The sequence below is a fragment of the Octopus bimaculoides genome, chromosome 12 (genome assembly GCF_046866305.1).
Source record: "Octopus bimaculoides isolate indiv1 chromosome 12, ASM4686630v1, whole genome shotgun sequence".
In the NCBI taxonomy this organism is placed as follows: Eukaryota; Metazoa; Mollusca; class Cephalopoda; order Octopoda; family Octopodidae; genus Octopus; species Octopus bimaculoides.
This window is the reverse complement of record NC_142939.1, coordinates 16,834,045-16,856,478: the sequence shown is the minus strand read 5'-3', so window position 1 is coordinate 16,856,478 and position 22,434 is coordinate 16,834,045.

The following is a 22,434-nucleotide window of genomic DNA, read 5'->3' as shown; positions in this document are numbered from 1 at the left end:
ACAAGTTTCGCGCTGCGAAACCCCCTCCTAATTCTCTCATTCTTCACTCTCTCCCTCGCAAACCCTGAGCAACCATCGTGCACTATCTTCCTCCATCCATCACGGTCTTGTGCCTCCCTCTCCCAATCACCAGCTGCAATTCCTGTCTGTATTAGAGAATTTTAAAGGCAATCCTTAAAACTTAGTTTAGGGTTATGCGCTGGTCTCCTACCATCATCCAGCTCACCATACAAGTGTCCTGTGTCCTTAAGTTTTCAAACAGAGAATTAGTGAATTTATTTCACTTGAAATTCTGTAAGTTTTCAACAACGATTTAGCACCGACAACTCGCAAAGTCAAGCTACTCCAGACTGATGAAGGGCAACTATCCTGAAACTAATCTCTGGATGATGGCTTTTTTGGGTGGATGTGCTTATATCCCCTGTTTGAAAACTTAAGGACACAGAACGCTTGTGTCACGTAGCCACCGGTGTTTCTTGGGGATAAATAGCAGTAGCATTCTTCCCTTTCCTTGGACTGCCACATCAAGTTGGCAACAAACCATCACTTTAGCGTGCTGCTACTGTATAACTCTCTCAGAGACATTTAGAAATATATAGACATCAACATACATACATACATACACACATACATGCATATATATATATATATATATATATACACACACACACACACACACAGGAACACACATACAAATATGTGTGTATATATGTATATATGTATATGTATATGTATAGGGTGACTTCGACTCCGCCCAACATATAATATATTAAGTTCTCCATTTATACATTTCAAATAATTAATTATTTATGTCTTTTATCTAACATTTGTGACTTTCTCTTCGTTGATTTATAACTCGATATCCATTATATCGGTCTGCATGCGCGTGTATTCGTATGTGAGCGTCCGGCTGCGTTAATATATGTATATGTGGTTTGTGAGTGTGTGTGCGTGTGTGCTTACACTGAATTTTATGTGTGAATGTGTTTGCGTATGTGTGTTTATATCGTTGCATTTATATATAGGCGTGAGTGTGTGGTATGGAGTTTGCTTCCGAACTACATGATTCTAGGTTCAGTCCCGTTAGGTTGCACCTGAGGCAATTATCTTCTTCTAGGCCCTCCAGCCGACCACATACACTCTACACCCCCACACGTATATATACATATACATATATTACATATATATATATATATATATATATATATATATATATATATATATATATATATATATATATATATATATATATATATATATATATATGTGTGTGTGTGTGTGTGTGTGTGTGTGTGTATGTTTGTGTGTCTGTGTGGATGTTCATGTATCTTTCTGTCTATGTTTGTACATTTCTAAGTTATAAACATATCTATATCTATCTATCTATCTATCTATCTATCTATCTATCTATCTATCTATATATATATATATATATATATAGCCCTTTCACGCTTATTCGTTCATTCCACTGTTCGTTCTTTCGTTCATTCTGTCTCACATTTCCTGGTCTTCTTTTCTTGCTCACTTTCCCTCCACTTTTCACTTCATTGTGTCCCTGTCATTTTTCTCGCCCCTCCTTAATTTTTTTGTCCCTCTGCCGCTACCTCTCTCTTCCCACGTGACCAGCGTTCGGTCAAGTATGATCTTTCTTTATTGGCCGGTCATTGTCCGTGCAACATCGATATTCCTCCCTATGCCTGTGAAATATTGCATCACTGCCGTAAGGCTTTATTTACACACACACGCCAGCTTAATTTAATTCGTCCTTAGTCGAAAGACACCTGTTGTTATGTCCTGTTATTATTTTTATTGCATTTGTGTAACATTGTCCGTTTTTTCCACCCTTGTTTTGTATACATTCGCTGATTTTTTCCAAGTAATCTAATGCTCTTAGCTTAGTTTTTCCTTGGGGCTGGCCAGACTGGAGCAATCTCGAGTATAATCAGCCGAAATTGCGAAGATAATCTGGTACTCGACTGAGGAAAGAAAACTTCGAATGACCCGTCTTGTTTTCTTTGTATCGTCTATATGGATGTTTTGTTGTCCCATTTTCGTATCACCTGACTGGCTGGATGTATTGTGTTCTTGTCCCATTTTGTATTATATATATATATATATATATATATATATATATATATATATATATATATATATATATATATATATATATATATATATATATATATAATGATTCAGGTGACTACATACAATTTAAAACCAAAGCGCAGCACCAGTATTGAGTCAAATAAGAGTCAAAAACTCTTTAGCCACGAACAAGCACAGCTGTTATGCACCAACTATGGAGACAACCTCCCCACAGGATGCGAGGGCAGCAGATTGGCACGCCAAGTTCGCATGAAATTAATGCTCATCGATATGCTATTCCATTGTTGGTAGTGAAGCTGAATTCCACTCGTCAGTATTTATAGAATTTACCATAAGAATCAACGGCTGATTCAGCAAAATGGTAATGTGAAAATTATGTATACACACACACTCACGCACATATGATTGAGCATGTCTGCCTAGGTTTATATCTGTCTATGAATGTGAACTTTTGTGTGCATGTACCTGTGTGTGTGTGTCTATGTATATGAGCTTCGTTGCCTGTTTGTGTATTTTCGTCTATCCATTATGTTGTGTATGAATTTCATTGTAGTCATATTGAAGTGCCTGTCTTTGAGTTTATGAACGTGTTTTTGTGAGTTAATGTCTGTACTCCTATTCATTTGTTTTTGTTCTTGTGGGATTGAGTAAATTAAATTTAAAGAGATAATAAAACAAACTTCCAGAATGTTATATTTGTCTGGAGTCAACCTCTGTTGGTATTATTACAAAATTTTAGTTTTCGAATTATACATTATTTAAAATGTATTATTTGTCATTCTTCTCTTTGTGTCATATATATATATATATATATATATATGTGTGTGTGTGTGTGTGTATGTGTGTATGTGTGTGTGTGTGTGTGTGTGTGTGTGTGTGTGTGTGTGTATAACGAAATTCTCAATTTCAAATGAAAACAAAATCAAAAGAAACAAAAACGAAACAATCAACATGATATACTTAATACTTTGATGAATTTTAACTTAATTAGCAATTCATTAACTCTTCAAATATCTAAACAACAGAACACGTTTTATTGTCATCTGCAGGTCCATAAACTTGTAATTTATGAAAGAGAATATTTTTTTAAAATTTTTATGGGTATCTCTAAAGTTCTAATGTACAAAATAACATCATCTTTATTGGCATTAATGTACATAAAACGAAATTTCTTTTTACAGAGTTCTAAAGTTAAATATATAAATTAAAATAGATAACACAGTTAACATAAAAGTAATCGTTTCGTGAACCAGGGAAATCAATAAACATATAAGCTTCTATTGTATGAGAGATGCATTCCATTGTGAATAGAATGCCAGAGTATTTTCATATGTGCGTTCATTTATGAATTATATAATTGCTACAACTATTAAATATGAGATATTATTCCGACTTTCCCAACTTGCTCAATGACGTACTGATGCGGAGGGTAACTCTACATTGTCGGAAATATCTGATAGAAATAGTGTGTTACAACATGATATGCTGTTTAAGAAAGTGATGGATATACTTGATAATGTAGTTTCAGAAAGCAGTAAAACGCGAATGGTATTCCTTCAACCATTTGCCTCTTCGACCGGAACCGATCTCCGGTAATATTCTTCTGTACGTCTGTCCGTCTATTTATCTGTTTGTCCGTCCTGTCTGCATGTATATACGTATTCTGGCTCTATCCGTCTAGTCTGTCTCTTTGTATGTATGCATAAGCATGTTTGCATGTTTGTAAGTATATATACGTATGTGTATATGTGTATATGTATGCTTAATGAAAAACGAGTCCGACAAAATATATTTTTTTGTCCATAAGTTCACTTTTGATGAAACATTCGTTCTTCACACTTTAAGTTTTTTATTCTTAGTCAATTGACCATGTTCTTACGAACTGATAACTCTAAGACTGTAAATATAAATGTTTGGAGGAATATGGAGTTATCCCTTAGTCACGAATTTTCCATTCTTCGTCTTGACTTGGGGTGAATTTTATTGTCAAAGGCTCCAGTTTTGAGTGAAATAGCAAATAAATAGTCCATTCACTAAGTCTATCAGAACTTACAGGAATGTTGTCCTATAGATGCATACTATAGGTTCACACAAGCGTTTGTATATGCCCTGATGATTTGCGAACCAGTCCCTCCGCCCAAATGTGAAAAAGGTCTTGAGCTTCAAGGGTAAGTTCAGAAGAGCCCAAAACTAACAGAATAAAATAAATAAATATGTAGAAGCCAAACGAAAATTGTATTTTTCCGAGAAAAAGAAAAATACCTCTCCACCCAAAAAACTCGAAACTTCAGACTTTGATTTGACGGTCTTTGATCCCCGACACCTGTAGATATGGTACATGAAGAGAGAGACGGAATGAAATGGAAAATGACTGTGGTTTTGGTGGGTGGAGATGGGGGGACAGGCATTGAGAGAAAGAGTGAGAGAAAGGGGATGGGGGAGAAAGAAATGGAGGAGGAGAGAGAGAGAGCGAGAGTAAATAACGGTGGAGCTTCAATTGATGTGTTTTTTCAGTCACATCTTATTTCGTTTCAATATTGGTTTCAAACTTGGCGAGCAATCTCGGGGGAGGGAGTAAGTTGATGATTTCAACTCCACTGCTTAAATGGTACTTATTTTATCGAACCCAAAATAATGAAACGCAAAGTCGACACAGGCAGTATTTAAACTCAGAACATAAAGTGGGAAGAAAGGTTGCTGAACATTTTGTCCGGCCCCGTAATGGTTGTGCCTTGTGAGTGGATTTGGTATACGGAAACTGAAAAGAATCCCGTTGTATATATATATATATATATGTATATGTGTGTGTGGGGTGTCTTTTGTTTGTCCCCCACCACCGCTTGACCACCGGTTTTGGTGTGTTTATGTCCCTATAACTTGGCAATTCAGCAAAAGAGTACACCGGAATAAATACTAGGCTTTAAAAAGTAAGTCGTGGGGGCGATTTTTTTCGACTAAGTCCCTTCAAAGTGGTGCCCCAGCATGGCCGTAGTCCAATGACTGAAACAAGTAAATGATAGAAAATAAAAGATATATATAAAATTCTGTCCATCCATCCACCCATCCATCTCTCTCTCTCTCTCTCCCGCTCTCTCTCTCTCCCGCTCTCCCTCTCTCTATCTATCCATCTATCCATTCATCTATCTATCTATCTGTCGATCGATCTGTTTGTGTATGCGTGTGTGAGAGAGCGGGAAGGGAGAGAGAGACGGAGAGAGAGAGTGAGAGAGAGAGATATATATAGAGAGATAGAGAGAGAGATAGAGAAAGAGAGGGAGAGAGAAAGAATGTTAGCATTGCAGACATCACTTAGTAATTTGTTGCTGAAAAATACGATCGTCTGCACTATTCATTTTACAAAATTATTCTTTTGACGTCGAAATGATGGCATATAATGACCCTGTCTAACACGAAATCTGTCAAGGTCAGCTATCTGATCTATTGATTAACTGAATATATGAGTTTCTTCGTTGGAAACATGATGGTATCATCTGATGTTGTTGATTGCTCCTTAGGGCTCTGCTGTCGAAGCCGTCGGTTCTGTTTGCCAGGTTTTTCGTCAGAGACCACGATTCTCTTCCATAGCAAAGAACGAAAAGGACCGATGCGTTGTAGATGCGAGGCTTTGTCTTTCTGGAGATATAGCAGTGGTGCCAAAAGGGCTTCCACAGGGAATACATGACCCCCAGCAGCCAGGCCACATCTGTAGTTAATTTACGGGGTCAATTCTCCATTGTTGGTGACTGTGGAGCCCAGATAGATGAAGGAGCGGACAAATTCTATGACGTCGGGGTCAATATGGAGTGTGGGAAGGTCTGGGCCATCACCGACATTAATCAGCTTGTGTATATGTGTGTGAAAGCGAGAGCAGGAAGGAGAGAGAAACGTAGAGGGAGAGAGACGAAGGGAGAGAGAGAGAAAGAAAGAGAGAGAGAGTGAGAGAGAGAGAGAGAAAGCATGTTAGCATTGCAGACATCACTTGAAGGTCAAGCTTTGCTAATTCCTCTCGGTACATGGTCAGTGGCTCCCTGGACTGGTCGATCGAGTTGGTCAATCATGTTTCCAACGAAGAGCTGCACGCGTGAGTGCACGCATCAGCCTGCAGCTTCCAGCCCCATATCTATCCACTGCATGCGCTGGTCTGGACATATCCTCCGCCTCCCGCCATATTATCATACCAGAGCCTTACTCTCGTTTGATGCAGCTGCTGTGGGTAGGGAGAGGGCCTGTGACAGGACCCGCGCCAGATGGCTGGATGTGACTAAGGAAGCCCTCCAGAGGGTCGACGTCATCTTGAAGGATGCAGAGGGGCTGGCACGGGAGCAGCCAGCGATGGAGAGCACTGGTGGGCTTGGTCGGCTCTATGCAAGATGATGCCACCCCTACTGAGCAGGTGTATGTGACGAGACGAGACGAGACGAGACGAGACGAGACGAGACGAGTTTCTAGGTATTGTGATCTTGGTATGTGATAGATTTATGATGCCCATCACTAAATTAATTTTGGACTTACTAATTACTGCGATTATTAATGGGAAGATTGTCTGAAAGTTAATTTTTATTGATTCTTTTAAGGCTTTTAAGTGCCATTTTTCTACATGGTTTTACACACACACACACACACACACATACACACACGTAAGAATATTTATTCTCTGCAACCTAGGATGCTTCAGAAGCAAAACACGCTGGTTACTGTTGTATGCGTATTAGGAGAATAATCTTTTACTCAGCTCATCGGTACAAGATATTTTGGGAAGTCGGAACGTCTTGTTGTATTTTGTCTGCCAGAAACAGCCGGAACTCTGAGCCTAAATAAAACCGCCGGCTTTGTTTATACTTTCCGCGAACAAAGTCTACTGATCGCTGTTTATATCTGCCAACCGATAAAAACTCGTTATTTGTACCATGAAAAGCGAGATATGGAACGATTATTCGCATATTTGTTCTTAACACGAATTGACACGTCCAAATCAAGATATGCTGGTCGCTGTAGTGTATATCATACGAGAATAACTTCCTTTGACATGAAGACGCTTTTCTAATATGTAACCAGGCTATTAAATGTCGCTACGCATCACTGGTCACAACGCACTTTGCGTCGTTGTAGCCTTTGAATGATCCCGCGCCATTGGCTAGGGGATCAGGCCAACATTCCCCCACCCTCTGATCGAAAAGAAGGACTGGAGCAACGTAAAATGAAGTGTTTGGCTCAAAAATAAATCGCGCCGCCCGGTTTGGAAATCGAACCCGCGATCTAGCGATCGTGAGTGCAATGGCCTAATCACTATGTATGTATGTATGTATGTATGTATGTATGTTTAAGGTTGGGTGCGATGAATAAACTTAAAAGTGAATCTAGGAAAATGCCAGCTCTTCACGATATTCGTGTTAACAGTCTGCGAGTAATTAACAAGTCTAAAATTAATTTATTGATTGGCATCATACATCTTTCATATAGCTAGATCATAATATAGGGAAAATTGTATAGTGTGTAAAACAATGGAGTTGATAGTTAACCCCCGACTGGTTTGGTGCTAGGCGGGGGTCATTGGAACGTCAATAGAACAATTTTGTGAAATGAATACAACAGACTACCAAGCGTTGTAGCACGAAATTAATTTTTGGTGTTTTAAATACATATATTGATACACACAAGCTTACACACACACACACACACACACACACACACACACACACACACACACACACACACACACTCATACATACATATTTATATATGCATATACGAGATGGGGTGACATGGTCGTGGTGTTGGCAAAATATATCTGTACTACGGTTTGAATATATGAATAGCCAGAGGCAAATGTATGTATCGATCTATCTAACTTATATACATTATTCCATATATTATGTTAATGTATATATGCGTGCGTGATTATATATATATATACGCGCGTACATAAACACATAAACACACACACACACACACACACATATATGTGTGTGTGTGTGTGTGTGTGTGTATATGGATTTAAAATTTTGGTACAAGGCCAACAAGTGCGGGTGAGGGGATGAGCCGATTACATCGACCCCAGTGCTTGAGTGGAACTTACTTTTCGACTCCGAAAGGATGAAAGGCAAAGTCTACCTTGGCTGCATTCGCACTGAGAGCGTAAAGACGGACAAAATGATGCTAGCGATTCTGCCAGCTCTCCCCGCCATCCATATATATATATATATATATATATATATATATATATATATATATATATATATATATATATATATATATATATATATATATATATATATATATATATATATATATATATATATATATATATATATATATATATATATATATATGTATATATGAATATATATATATGAATGTGTGTGTGTGTGTTCATATATATATATATATATATATATATATATATATATATATATGTATATATATATATATATATTGGAGAATGTACGAAAAAACAACAACAGACGAGGACAGGTGGTGTAAATAACAAAAGGATGTATTAATATGACGCTCGGGAATACGGAAAGTCTTTGACGTTTCGAGTTACGCTCTTCAACAGAAAGAATACGGAGACAAGGAGAAAAACACGGAGAAAAAAAAATAGAATAGTGTTCAGTCAACGGTCAATCATAATAATAATGGCTGACCGGAAGTTAGAAATTCTTTTTTCAGGAGAGCTAAGAAAAGGGGGAGATAACAAACGGTGATCGAAGAACGAGGGGCTGTGTTTGTGGGAGATAGGATGCTGGTGATCTTGACGTATGTAGTGTGAACATGGGGAAGGGAGAAAGGAGTTGGTCAGTTTTTGTGTGTGCGTGGTGTGATGCGAGAGTATTGGTGTGATGTGATGTGAGGGTGTTGGGAGGTGGGGAAGGCATGGGTGGAGTGTGGGTTAGGCTGAGGGTGGGGTAGAGGTAGGGGTATGTGGGTAGGGGTATGTAAGTAGGGGGTGGGTGTGGGTGTAAGGAATTGGATGGGGTGGAGTGGGAAGGTAGAGTAGGAGTGTGTTGGGGTGTGGTGGGATGAGCTTATGAGGGGCTGTTGACGATGAAGGGGGAAGGGGAAGGTGGATGTAAGAGAGGGGGAAGGTGGGTATGGGAGGGGAGAGAAAGAGAGGAAGAGAGGAGAGAGGGTGGGTATATATATATATATATGATGCCAATATAGTGCGAATAGTTTTGGAGAAACGTTTGAAAATAACACCAGTTCCAAAATTATGCAGATAATATATAAGAATCAGTAACTAGCAAATCGTTCTTGTATTTGTTTCAGTGATTTGACTGCGGCCATGCTGGAGCACTGCCTGTAGTCGAACAAGGATTTATTCTTTGTAAGCCTAGTACTTATTCTATTGGTTGGTTTGTTGCTGAACTGCCAAGTTACGGGGACGTAAACACAACGACATCGGTTGTCAAGTGTTGGAGGGGAACAAACAAGGATACACAAACACACACACACACACACACACATATATATATACATATGTGTGTGTATATATATATATATATATATATATATATATATACGACGGGCTTCTTTCAGTTCCCGTCTACCAAATCCACTCACAAGGCTTTGGTCGACCCGAGACTATAGAAGAAGACACTTGCCCAAGGTACCACACAATGGGACTGAACCCGGGACCATGTGGTTGGTAAGCAAGTTACTTACCACACAGCCACTCAGTCAACATTTTATTAATAACATTTTTAAAATAGAAAAGAAAGCAACAGTATTAAAAGTATAACATTATATTATGGAGTATAAAAAACCCTCATAACTACCTCACCAAGAAGAGAAAGGGGGATCAAGCAGCAGGAGATGTGGCGAGGGAGTGACGAGTTGTCGACTCCCAGAACAAATAGTGTATAGCTGCGCCTCGTGGACATGTCTGCAAAGGCGTTGCGGCGGAGATCGGCCAGCGACACTCATTGTAACAGACTCGCCACTTCGCGGGGATCATTTCTCAGATAATCCGCAGTTACTCCAATTTTGAGTGGGAAATCTGTAGTGCGGGGTCTGAGAATAGCTCATGTCTCGACGACGACGACAGGCACAAACTGATATTGTATTCAGGATATTGTTAACACCATCTCTGAATTGATCCTTTGGTGCCTGCTAGAGACTTGATTTTACACAAAACTGGTCACTATAGCCATTAAATGGGGAAGGGAGAGAAAAATTGAATAGTGTTCAGTCAACGGTCAATCATAATAATAATGGCTGGCCGGAAGTTAGAAATTCTTTTTTCAGGAGAGCTAAGAAAAGGGGGAGATAACAAACGGTGATCGAAGAACGAGGGGCTGTGTGTGTGGGAGATAGGATACTGGTGATCTTGACGTATGTAGTGTGAACATGGGGAAGGGAGAAAGGAGTTGGTCAGTTGTTGTGTGTGCGTGGTGTGATGCGAGAGTATTGGTGTGATGTGATGTGAGGCCATTAAATAAACCAGTGTTACAGTTCTGATCAGCAACGAACGGCTTGTTTACGTCAATGTCTGACGGAGGAATCCACTGCTTTAGAAACCAAATTCCCAACTCGAGTTAGGTCAGGTTCCTAGAATGTTACCGAGTGAGAATAGACGTTATTTTTCAGGCGAGTATTGCAAAGCAAGGTTAGGTGTGTTGATAACTGACAAATCTATTCTCTTTGGAATCCAGAAGAGACAAATATCACTACGCTAAGAAACTATGATTGCATTTAAGAGAAGTCTTGGGACGAAATCAACGGACATTATTGTTGAAAATATTCAAAAGTGAGTCCAAAGTTGGAGGGTAAGTGAGACGAGTAAAAGTAAGGCAAATTATAAGCCTTTAAAAAGACAAAACGGTAAACTGATTTCCGTTCCCGTCTGAAGCGATACCAGTTAAATCATTTCTCGCAGAACATTCAAATAGTACACAATGCAGAGTGCACTCCAAAATTATTTTTTCGGTTCGTGTGAAAGATGGGTTTCCTCCCTTGGTGAGTGTGTTTGCAAAAAGATATCGTTGGTGAGATTATAGACTATGGACACCCCGGTAGCAGTAAACCAGTCAAAGTTAACTATTAACTCTATTGTTTTCTTAACTGTACAAGTTTCTGTATATTATAATCTTGGTGTATAAAAGACGTATGTTGCCGATCAATAATTTTATTTTAGACTTGCTAATTACTGACGGATTGTTAACATGAATATTGAGTAAAGCTGACATTTTTCATTTCTACAGAATGAAGTTTTCTATGACGCCCACCTGAAATATATACGCTTATATGTATATATATCTGTACGTATGTATGTATGTATGTATGTATGTATGTATGTATGTACGTATACACACATATATATACGCATAATTATAGACATATGTACACCCGACCATATATATATATATATATATATATATATATATATATATATATATATATATATATATATATATGAATATAATAAGGAAATCTGGTGATTTTACGATTCCAGTATTTGTGGCGGGCAGACGTCGAGTAGAATGATTTAATTTTTATTTTCCCAAATATCATTTTTGAAAACCGACGTATAATCGAGAACACGTAAGCCGATGTATATATATATATATATATATATATATATATATATATATATATATATATATATATATATATATGTATATGATGTCTTGAATTAGTTAGGCTTGGAAACAACTTGCAAAGTTTTTGTTGGATATATGTATCAAACTGGAATAAAGTAATGTCTTCGCTTCTATTTTTCGTTACCATATTCTATTCTATTTATTTATTGTACCAATTTCGAATATATAGATTTTTATATATTTTTTGTATTGGATTGAACTGGCCGACTAGGTTGTTTAACATCCTTTTGAAGGATTTAAGTCCTTACTTCTTCTTCTTCTTCTTCTTCTTCTTCTTCTTCTTCTTCTTCTTCTTCTTCTTCTTCTTCTTCTTCTTCTTCTTTGTTTCTCTCTCTCACTCTCTCTGTACACACACACACACACACACACACACACACACACACACACATACACACACACACACACACACACACACACACACACACACACACACATACATATATATATGTATATATATATTTATAGACGTAATTATGGCGTCATATCTTCCTGTAGTAAATACTCTCCATTTGATCGATTGACATTGGTATTGTACCAATGTCAAAAGATGTGGTAAAAAAATTGTTATCTTCTTTGAATAAGTGCAAAGAAGCACTTTTATTTATAGAATATTATTAGTAGTAACCAAATGCGGAAAATCAACTGAATCTTAGCACGTAAGATTAATATTGTATACATGGTGCCTGGACAGGAGACTGGGGTCAGCTAACGTAGATCGCGTATGTATTGAGACAAAGACTATTGGATCTTTGAACTGAAACAATAATTGTATATAATCCAATGGTGAGTTACATGAAAAGGATGAAGTATTACTGGGATCTTAACTATTCCAACTCCTCGAAATTTAGTGCCAAACAACAAGCAAACTCCACTGAGAGAAAAAAATAAAGCAAACAAACTCGTAGTTATCTCCGCCGACCATCTTACCCACACGGCATATAAGAGTCGTACAAGACCAGTAATTTCTCCTCCTGAGTAGACTGTAAACAATACAAACCCACAACCGATGCGATAACAATAAGATTGTGACGAACATTCTGTCATTACACGAACGATAAGTAACTGATTACTAACAGCAAAAATATTGAGTGAAGAACACAAACAACTGAAAGAATAATTAACAGCAAAAATCAGACAAGAATTCACCACCTACATTAACAAATAATTACATGAGATAACATTTAACATACGAATCAATAGAAATCTAACCGATTTGATGTTGACTGCGATTATATAAATAATAGCTAAAGAAAAATTAACAGAGAGTGAAAATTCTTTCTTCTCGTCTTGTCATCCGTATTGCGCCCACCTCAACATTGACACTCATCGCTTTCTTCTCTTGCCCTATCCATTCTTATTAATGCTAATATTATCTCCTCTGAAATTTCTGCTCAAATGTTTTATTACAACATTGAAATTGCAATAATAATTCACGAAGAACAACAATGATGTGGACCACATAAGTCTTGAATGGTCGGCAAAGGGCGTAAGTAAACCTCTTTACAAACCTCTTTCTCCAGACTAAAGCAATAAATATATACTATCGTAACTTCGGCAACTTAGATGGCTAGAAATACAAGCGGAATGTGAAATGAGATACTATACAGAAGAAGAGACAGTAAACAGAGCGCTCGATAAAATCAGCGAAAGTAGTGACAAAATATAGCTGGGTTTAGAGATGATATAGAGGTCAATTGTGTTTGGAATTTGAGTGTTACCCGGGATTTGTATGTAAGTAAGGTTAATAGATCAAGGTAGTCAACAATTCGAGTTTGTTGTCAGTATTGTTGGTGTTGGACGAGTGTAAGAGTCATAAGGAGAGGTTCGTATTGAGGTCACCGTTGAGATAATGTCCTCCATACGGTACTTCGATAGTGAAGTAACTACAAGTGATTGGAAGAGTTCGTAGAGTGATAGCGACAACAAATGAATTTGAAAAGAAACTTTGAGTTAGACTAACTGAAAAGTTTTGATACTGATATCCAGTCGAGACTGGATTGTACGTAAGTGCACACACTACCCTTTACAAAGAAGTTAAACTACAGTTTGGAGCCAGGGTGGGGTTTATACGTTCGAAACTAGATTATATGCTTCAAATCAACTTAAACACACGATAAAAATAATAAAAAAATAATAACTACGAGGGAAAAGTAGATAAGAAAGTTCAGCAAGGAGGAAGAGAATGAAGAGAAGACGAAGAATGACAAGGCAGGGGGGGGGGATGGAGAATAAAGAAAAACCCGAAGAAAGAGATTGTTAAAATGAATATATAAAAATTGAGAAGAATGGAATGAAAAAAATATACTAGACTAAAAAGTTGTCAAGAAAACGTTTTTGATGAAGTTTTACTGGCCTTCATTAAAAATTGATTAACTCCTAAACCCATTTGTGAAGAAAATAAACTGGGTCGTTTATTGATTGATTTTTTAGAATAGAGAATAGAAATTGAAAATTGCTAGCTATTACTAGGTTGAATAAGAAGCACTTCTTTTACATAATTTTTGAAGTCGATGAAATAATTTGTATATTATTATTAGTCTGTGAATTCTTGGCGTATAAATATAGTTTTACGTTCTAGAAATAATTATAGACAGACAATATAACAAAGCAAGAATATTAGTTAGACAGACAGATAGATGACTAATAAAATATTGAGTAAATAAGTTAGATGACACACAGAACTGAAAAATTGATTCAGAGATAAGAGAAAGAATAAAAATAAAACATAAACAGACTAGTGTAAACAAACACAGACTGGTGTAAACTACGTGACAGAATAAGATCTGATTACTGCTTAAACAAAGGAAGTGGATTAGATAGAGAATATAAGTGGATATATAAAACAAGGTAGACGAGAAGGAATTTATTGTACGATGATATACAAGAAATAGAGAGACTAATAGCGTATTGTGATCGATGGAGTCAGTATAATGTTTTTTAAATGTTATTTATCTAAGATGAATCAGTCTTGTTTAACCCGTAACTGTCTAATAAGATGGATCATTAATGATATACTCGCTCATTTAAAGTGCTGAAGTTGTTTTCAGAACTCAAATGCATGACTACTTCATGCTAACAGTAGCGATTCATTTGAAAATTAATTGTTTTAGCCAGCGTTCCTGCATATAATTCTGAGGAACAGTAATTTTCAGTTGTGTAATTATGTTATAAGTTCGGAAATAGTATGGATTTTCTTAAGAGAATGTATGTAATCAAACTCTTTCATATTTACATAGATGCTTAGAAAGGGCATTTAGTCCCGTTGTCTAAACAAATCTACGCTAAACTATTTGCAAGATGTCTTACTTGTGATAGTCAACGAAATATTTATAATTTTCAATGTATTTACAAAAGTAAAACCTACCTCACTAGGTATTTATATACTGCAAGATGGACATAGCTGTTAATTGTTAAATGCTTTCCTATGGACAAAACATGCGTTATGCAGATGCGAAACTCCGAATTTTTTATATTTATTCAGTATTTCTATCTATGCAAACATCAGTATATCTTATACGGAGTTTAAAAAAACAAGAGCTAGTTACAAAATGTGAAAATATATATTTGTTTTTATTGAAAGTAACCTTGTCTTCCAACACAAGTAATTTATTGTCTCTAGTGTCATACTATTGACAGCTGGAGAATATATTTTGCCAACCGTTCTATTTAGGGTTGGCCTGATAGCTACATTGGCAAATATATCGATAAAAGATTCAGATAAGATATGTTATAGCTCCAAACTGAAAAAAGGAAAAAAACAAAAACAAAAAAACAACAACAACCCCCACCTAAAAAAAGCAAAGAACAAAACGAAAAAAACACATCTCTTTATTTGGTCATTGATATTAAGATTTCGAAAGACAGCAATCTATTATCAATAAACTGGTGAACTAATGACCGATAGAGGCAGAGTTCTTAACTTGTGCCTGACGTTGCTCTGTGTACATGACCAAGATACTTAATAGCTTAATGGGTCGGCTTAACTAGGTGTAAATAGCGACCGCTAATTGACGAATTAATGTTAGACTGAACGGCTGTGTTAAACAACTTTTCTATAGAAGTTGCTCGAAATCGGATGATTTCTTTAATCCCACTTGGCCCTTAAATGGCATTAGAATCAAAGTGAATTTAAATTAGGATTAACGCCAGACTGCTGTGGATTTCTACGCTACTGAAAGCACACACACACACACACACACACACACACAAAGATACGCACACCCAAAGACACACACACCTACATACACACAGAGGTGTGTATATATATATATATACATATATATATATATACATATATATATATACACACACATATATATATATATATATATATATGATGGCGCGTGGCTTAGTGGTTAAGTTATTCGGCTTACGATCATAAGGTCGTGAGTTCAATTCCCGGCGACGCGTCGTGTCCTTGAGCAAACCGCTTTATTTCATGTTGCTCCAGTTCACTCAGCTGTAGAAATGAGTTGCGACATCACTGGTGCCAAGCTGTATCGGCCTTTGCTTTTCCATTGGATAGCATCAGTAGTGTGGAGAGGGGAGGCCTGTATGCATGGGCGACTGCTAGCCTTCCACAAACAACCTTGTGCATCGGAGGGTAACTTTCTAGGTGCAGTCCCATAGTCATTCATGACCGAAAGGGGTCTCCTCTTATACAGTGAAGTGGTTTTTCTCCTAATTTCAGCGGATAGGTTTGAAGGATAATAAAATAAGTTGAGAATACAGTTTTATAGTATTCTCGCATTTTGAGAGCACAAATAATTAAAGAAAACTCGTCTGAAACGTGAATTGAGGCTGCGTCATCAACTCGACTAAGATGTACCGTGCTTTTGAAGAAACATTGAGACCAGTTTTCTATCATAGCACTGTGCTGCGTAGTGTCCAATGCAGTCACTTGTGACTATCTACAACTGTGTCCCAACTTTATGATTAGCGAGAGTTTCGTTAGCCAGCAATGGAATGCTCAATTTCTATAACAGAATACATGTCTTTTTCCGAAAGTAGACAAATGTGAATTCTTTTATGAACAATCTGCGAAGATGACGTACAACTGGTGATGTTTTTAAATGGCTGTACCTTTTTAGGTACATATAATTGGTGTGAGCTCATTGTAGTTAACGATTAAATATTTTGGCCTTTCATGAACCAAGAGATACAGATACTAATCCTGGACACTGTGTATTACTCTGCATTTTCCTCAAATTCAGCGACAGGAATATATAGCTCATGGACATCGAGTTTCACTGACATAGAAGATAATTGAACAAGTTAACTCTTGGAATACACAAATATTCATGTAAGTGAATATATATCTATGAGCAATGCAAACGAAGCTTCTCAAATTCTATTTGTGGGCTTCTCTTGTAAGGCAAAATATACTTTACATCTAACTGCCTGCTGCAGCTATTTGTATAACATTATGAAGAAGAGATGCATTTCATCGTTAGCGATGGAGAAGATCGTACCTAAAGAACAGGAGAACCACAACCCTTCAAGGATTAATACGAATTACGCAGTTCGTAAAAAGGAAGTAGATTTGCATCCCAGAAACTGAGATATATCTGTAAACCACGTAATACCAGAAAGCCTTAGATAAACCGCTTCATAATTTACATACATCGTAGTATATTTTTTCCCAATATCAGATTAATTTAAAGCTAGAATAACTCGTGTTTTTGGTACAAACATTAACAGTTCCCGTTTATATTATTCTAAATGAGTAAATAGTCCTGAATTCTTGTCATCTCAAGAATTCCTCACATTACTCACACCACATTTCTAACTTGAGGAAAATTTGATTAAATGACGAGAAGTAATTAAATAAACGTTGCTGTGTGGTATATTTCGGTCGCCGTGATTTATAGCTTGTAGTCGTAAAGTATGATTAAATAAACACTTGTATTATTTGAAAATTATTAGTTTATAATTTGGATTTCTATAGCTTCAGAAAAGAAATATTAGGAAGCAATAGTTTGATTAATTTAATAGAAATATTGCTTTTAGTTTTTATATTTTATTTGTTTCAGTCGCTGGTCTGCGACCACGCTGGGATATCACCTTAAAGGCATCAATCGAACAAATCACCACCAGTTCTTATGTTTTTTTTTTCAAGTTTAGTATTTATTCTATTAGTCATTTTGGCGAACCGCTAGGTTTCTGGGACTTAAACAAACGAACACAAATGTGAAACAGTGGTGGTGAGTGACAAATACAAACACAATGACACACATACATGCATGCATACATACATACATACATACATACATACATATATACATACATACATACATATATACAAATATACATGCATGCATACATACATACATACATACATACATACATACACGACGTGGTTCTGCACCGTTTTGTCTACCAAATTCACTCATAGGGCATTCGTCGGACCGCCATTATAGTAGAAGATACTTGTCCAAGGTGCGGCTCATTAGGCTTGAGCCAGAAACCACGTTTTTGCAAAAAACGAGCTTCTTAACAACACATCCATCAATATAATTTAACGTGGCATATACTAAAATCATTTGAGCGCCCGACAAAATTCTTTAGAAGTTCAAATTCCGTTTAGGATGGCTTAATATTTTACCACCACAGTGTAAATGAAATATAAAAAAAAGAAAAAATGGCACGACGTTAGGTACTGGAATCAAGATAAGCGGATATATTCCTGACGCCAACGCTTTGGTATGAACATTATCCAGGAATTGAAATATGGAATTACTTTCCAACGTTTTCAAGCTCAGATTTGATAGATACACAGAATATAATAATATCACTGGTGTACGAATGTATAGATACATTCTCCTGTGGTTTTTCTATTCGTCAGAAGATATGGTGAAGACCATCAGTATATGGCACCAACCACAGCAGCAGCAGCAGTAGCAGAGCTATAGTAAGATCTTCATCATCGTCGTCGTCATCATCATCATCATCATCATCATAATCATCATCGTCATCATCATCATCTTCATCATCCTCATCATCGTCGTCGTCATCATCATCATCATCATCATCATCATCATCATCATCATCATCATCATCATCATCATTTAAGACGTCGCACAGTATCCAACATCGTGATGTTGTTGATTGAAGATATTGTCTACCGGGAGTTTTTACTGTCTGTCAAGTCACAACAAGGACCTCAGACGGACAGTACTTAACGAAATATGCGTGCAGTTCCAAATAATACCGATTTTTACAATACACCTAAGGTTGTAGAGCATTTCTAAAATTTTCTGATGTTTCTTCGGGTTGGGTGCTATTGAAACCAATGCTCCGATGACGATAGGACAGCTATTCCACACATGTCGAGAATTTCCAAAATCCACGAACGAAGCCTTTGTCTTCAGCCTTTGTAAAGTCTATCCAGGCCATGTAGAAAATTCTTTTTGTACTATATGCAGTTCTTCATTACAACATCGGCTATCACAAAGTGGTCCTTTTCGGTATCTCCTTTCGGCATCATTTTTGTTCTACTGGAAGTAGATTGTTTTCCGCAAGGGACGTATATGTTTTCCCTTCGAGGATGTCTATTAACACTTTCCATAAAAGGTTAAGACAAGCAATGCGCCGGTAATTGCCAACCTTATTGACCGACCTTTCATCAACAATCTTGACTCTCCCTCCACAGTCCACTCCGGATTCTTCTTCTTCTTCTTCTTCTTCTTCTTCTTCTTCTTCTTCTTCTTCTTCTTCTTCTTCTTCTTCTTCTTCTTCTTCTTCTTCTTTAGTAGTCTTATTTTTATCACGTACTTTCACTGCATTACCTAGCGCAGCTCTGTGTGCCTTGTGTATGTCTTGTGGTTTGTTGTGATGCTGTTAATGTTACTGTATTGAAAATGTTTTAAGTAGGATGTGTGCGATGCCTAGTAGTGCTATTTTCTGTATGTTATATATACTTGTTAGTCCTCGTGTCTTAGTTCGAGACACTAGAACTAAGAGACATCTATATTTCCAGATCTTTGTATTTTGAAAGTTTCTCCATTTCTTTTAGAGAAACATTGTCATCTGTTGGTATTGATACATCGATTAGAAGGCGTTCTATAGAGGATTAGTGGAGGGGAGGTGCGACGATATTTTCGGGAATAATCTGGGTGTCGACGAGGAACACCTGACATGCTTCTTCAGGACAACTTTCGGCCCGGGACCTATGGACACAAAAGGTTTAGAGACAAACGCTTTTCCTCTCTGACCAATCGCTCATCAACTTTTTCAAGTACCACTTGAAAAGGAAGGTGAGAATAGAGAGGCAAGTTTTGTCTTGTGAGAGTTTCAAAAAAAGGTGGGTGAATGTAGCAAAGATGGTGCGTGCGAATGACGAAACCGTTTTGTGCATGAACCTGCAAATCGATAAAAGAGAGATAGAGAGCACTTTGCTCTCATATGTCTATTCCCTCCCTCCCTGCCAGAGTTTACGTGGTCTTTTCCGTAGGGCTTTCTTCACACGGATAAACCTAATCTTTCTTTTTACATTTTAATATTTTCTGTGATACGCGATCCCTTTTGATCGTTTTTATTCACGATCCCTTTTGATCGGAATTTTGTTTTTCTCCTTTTTTTCGATTTTCAGAAAGAAAAGCTCTACATTGTGATTTTGTCCCCTCTGTGTTCGGCCCTGTGTGGCCAATAAAGAAACTTATCTGTGTTTATCTCACGATCCAGTGTTGGTTTGCTTACGTCCCTGTAACCTAGCCGTCCGGTATTAAATGCTGATAAAATAAGTGCTGAGGTCGGTCTATTCCACGAAACCCAATGAAGGTGCTGCTGAAGCATGGTCGCAACCAATAGCTGAAATAAATAAAAGCTAAAAGATAAATTCACACCGGAATTTGTACACATACATACAGTATGTATAAACTTATACATAATGTGTGTGTGTGTATGTGTATACGTTTTGTTGTGTGTGTATATACACGCATTTTTGTATCTATACCATTGTCCTTTACATATATTCTTTCTTTCTCTTATCTCTATTTCCATATGTGTGTGTGTATATGCGTGTCGGTGTATATATACTTGTTTATCTATGTATTTATGTACAGGACATGAATGTGTAGGCGTGTACGAGTATATATATGTTTGTGTGTGCATGCACCTCTTTGTATTTACGCGTGCGTATAAGTCTGTTTAGTGTTGTTTGTTTCTAGAATATTTAGAAATAATACCTCTCCCACCCACCTTCTCACGGTTAATAAATATTTTTAGAACAACTTCAGTATTTCGTTTTGCCCTCAGATGAAAAAGAATTTTACATTGATTCATATAACGGCAGATTAAATAGATTCGCATAAATGTTTCTGAAGTTTTTAAGATACTTTTATCTTAAGCTATTTATAGAAACTATACAACGACTTATTAAGATTAATAATAGCAAAAGTAAAGAACCTAAAAGGAGAAAATTTTTTTTAGTAAGTTGAACTACCAAGACTTAAATATTAAACTTTATTCATATAACAGTCTAAGAAGGGTATTTTTTTCTCTGTGTGTCTCTCTAAGAATAGTATCATGTAATGCTATGTGTTCGTGAGTGATAAAAATCACCAAAAGAAAATTACGTATGAAAATACATGTAATAAAGATTAAAATGATGAGTGATGGCGATTAGAATCGATATTTAATCACCGTTCATCACATAACTCTAAACTAAGTTGAACAAAGGAAACTTGGGGCGATAGGAGGAACTTAAACACCAGATACGTAAAGCATACAAACACACACATGTATACAAAAAAAATGAACATTGAGTCTCACATATACACAAACTCATAGGTATGTGTATATATATGTATATATCTGTGTGTGTCTATGCTTGTATATGCTTGTGTGTGTATACGTGAGTATGATTGTGTCTCTCTCTTATTCTTTCTCACTCCTCTCTCTGTAAATATATATATATATACATACACACACATATATTTATGTATAAATATATAAATACACACACACACAAACACACACACACACACACACATATATATATATATATATAAATATAAATATATATATATATAAATATATATATATATATATATAAATAAATAAATATATATATATATATATATATATATATATATATATATATATATATATATATATATATATGTATATATATATATATATATATATATATATATATATATATATATATACACACACATTGTAAAATAGTTTGATAGCTTTTGACATTTAGAAATTTCGTTAGATTGCTTTTCCTTGAGTTGGCGTTTCTTGGCATTCTTAAATACATTGCTATTCCTATTGGGGCATAGAACTCTGTGACCAAAAATTGGGGTAATATTTTCAGAAAGACAGAGATAGATCAAGATAAGGATCCACAATTTAATATATAATCATAAATGATGAATTGTTCATTTTGCACGTGATAGTATTCAAACAATTTTTAAAGTAGAAGAAATGCTTCGTTGCTGAACAGATTGTAAGTCCAAAATTAAGAAGTAAACCCGTTCATTGGCCATTAAGTAATGATGCGAAAATAACAATTATCTCTACCATGCTGATGTAGTAGTAGACATATTTGACAATGTGAGGGGCAGAACTGAAGTTTCCAAAATAATTCAAGTAAAGCGAATTTTTTGCGAGTCGTTTGTACTTCTATATTTTTTATGCTAGTCCACACCGGCAAAACTGGTCCGAACTGGTCAGAACCGGTCCGAAATGGTCAGAACCGGTCCGAACCGGTCCGAAC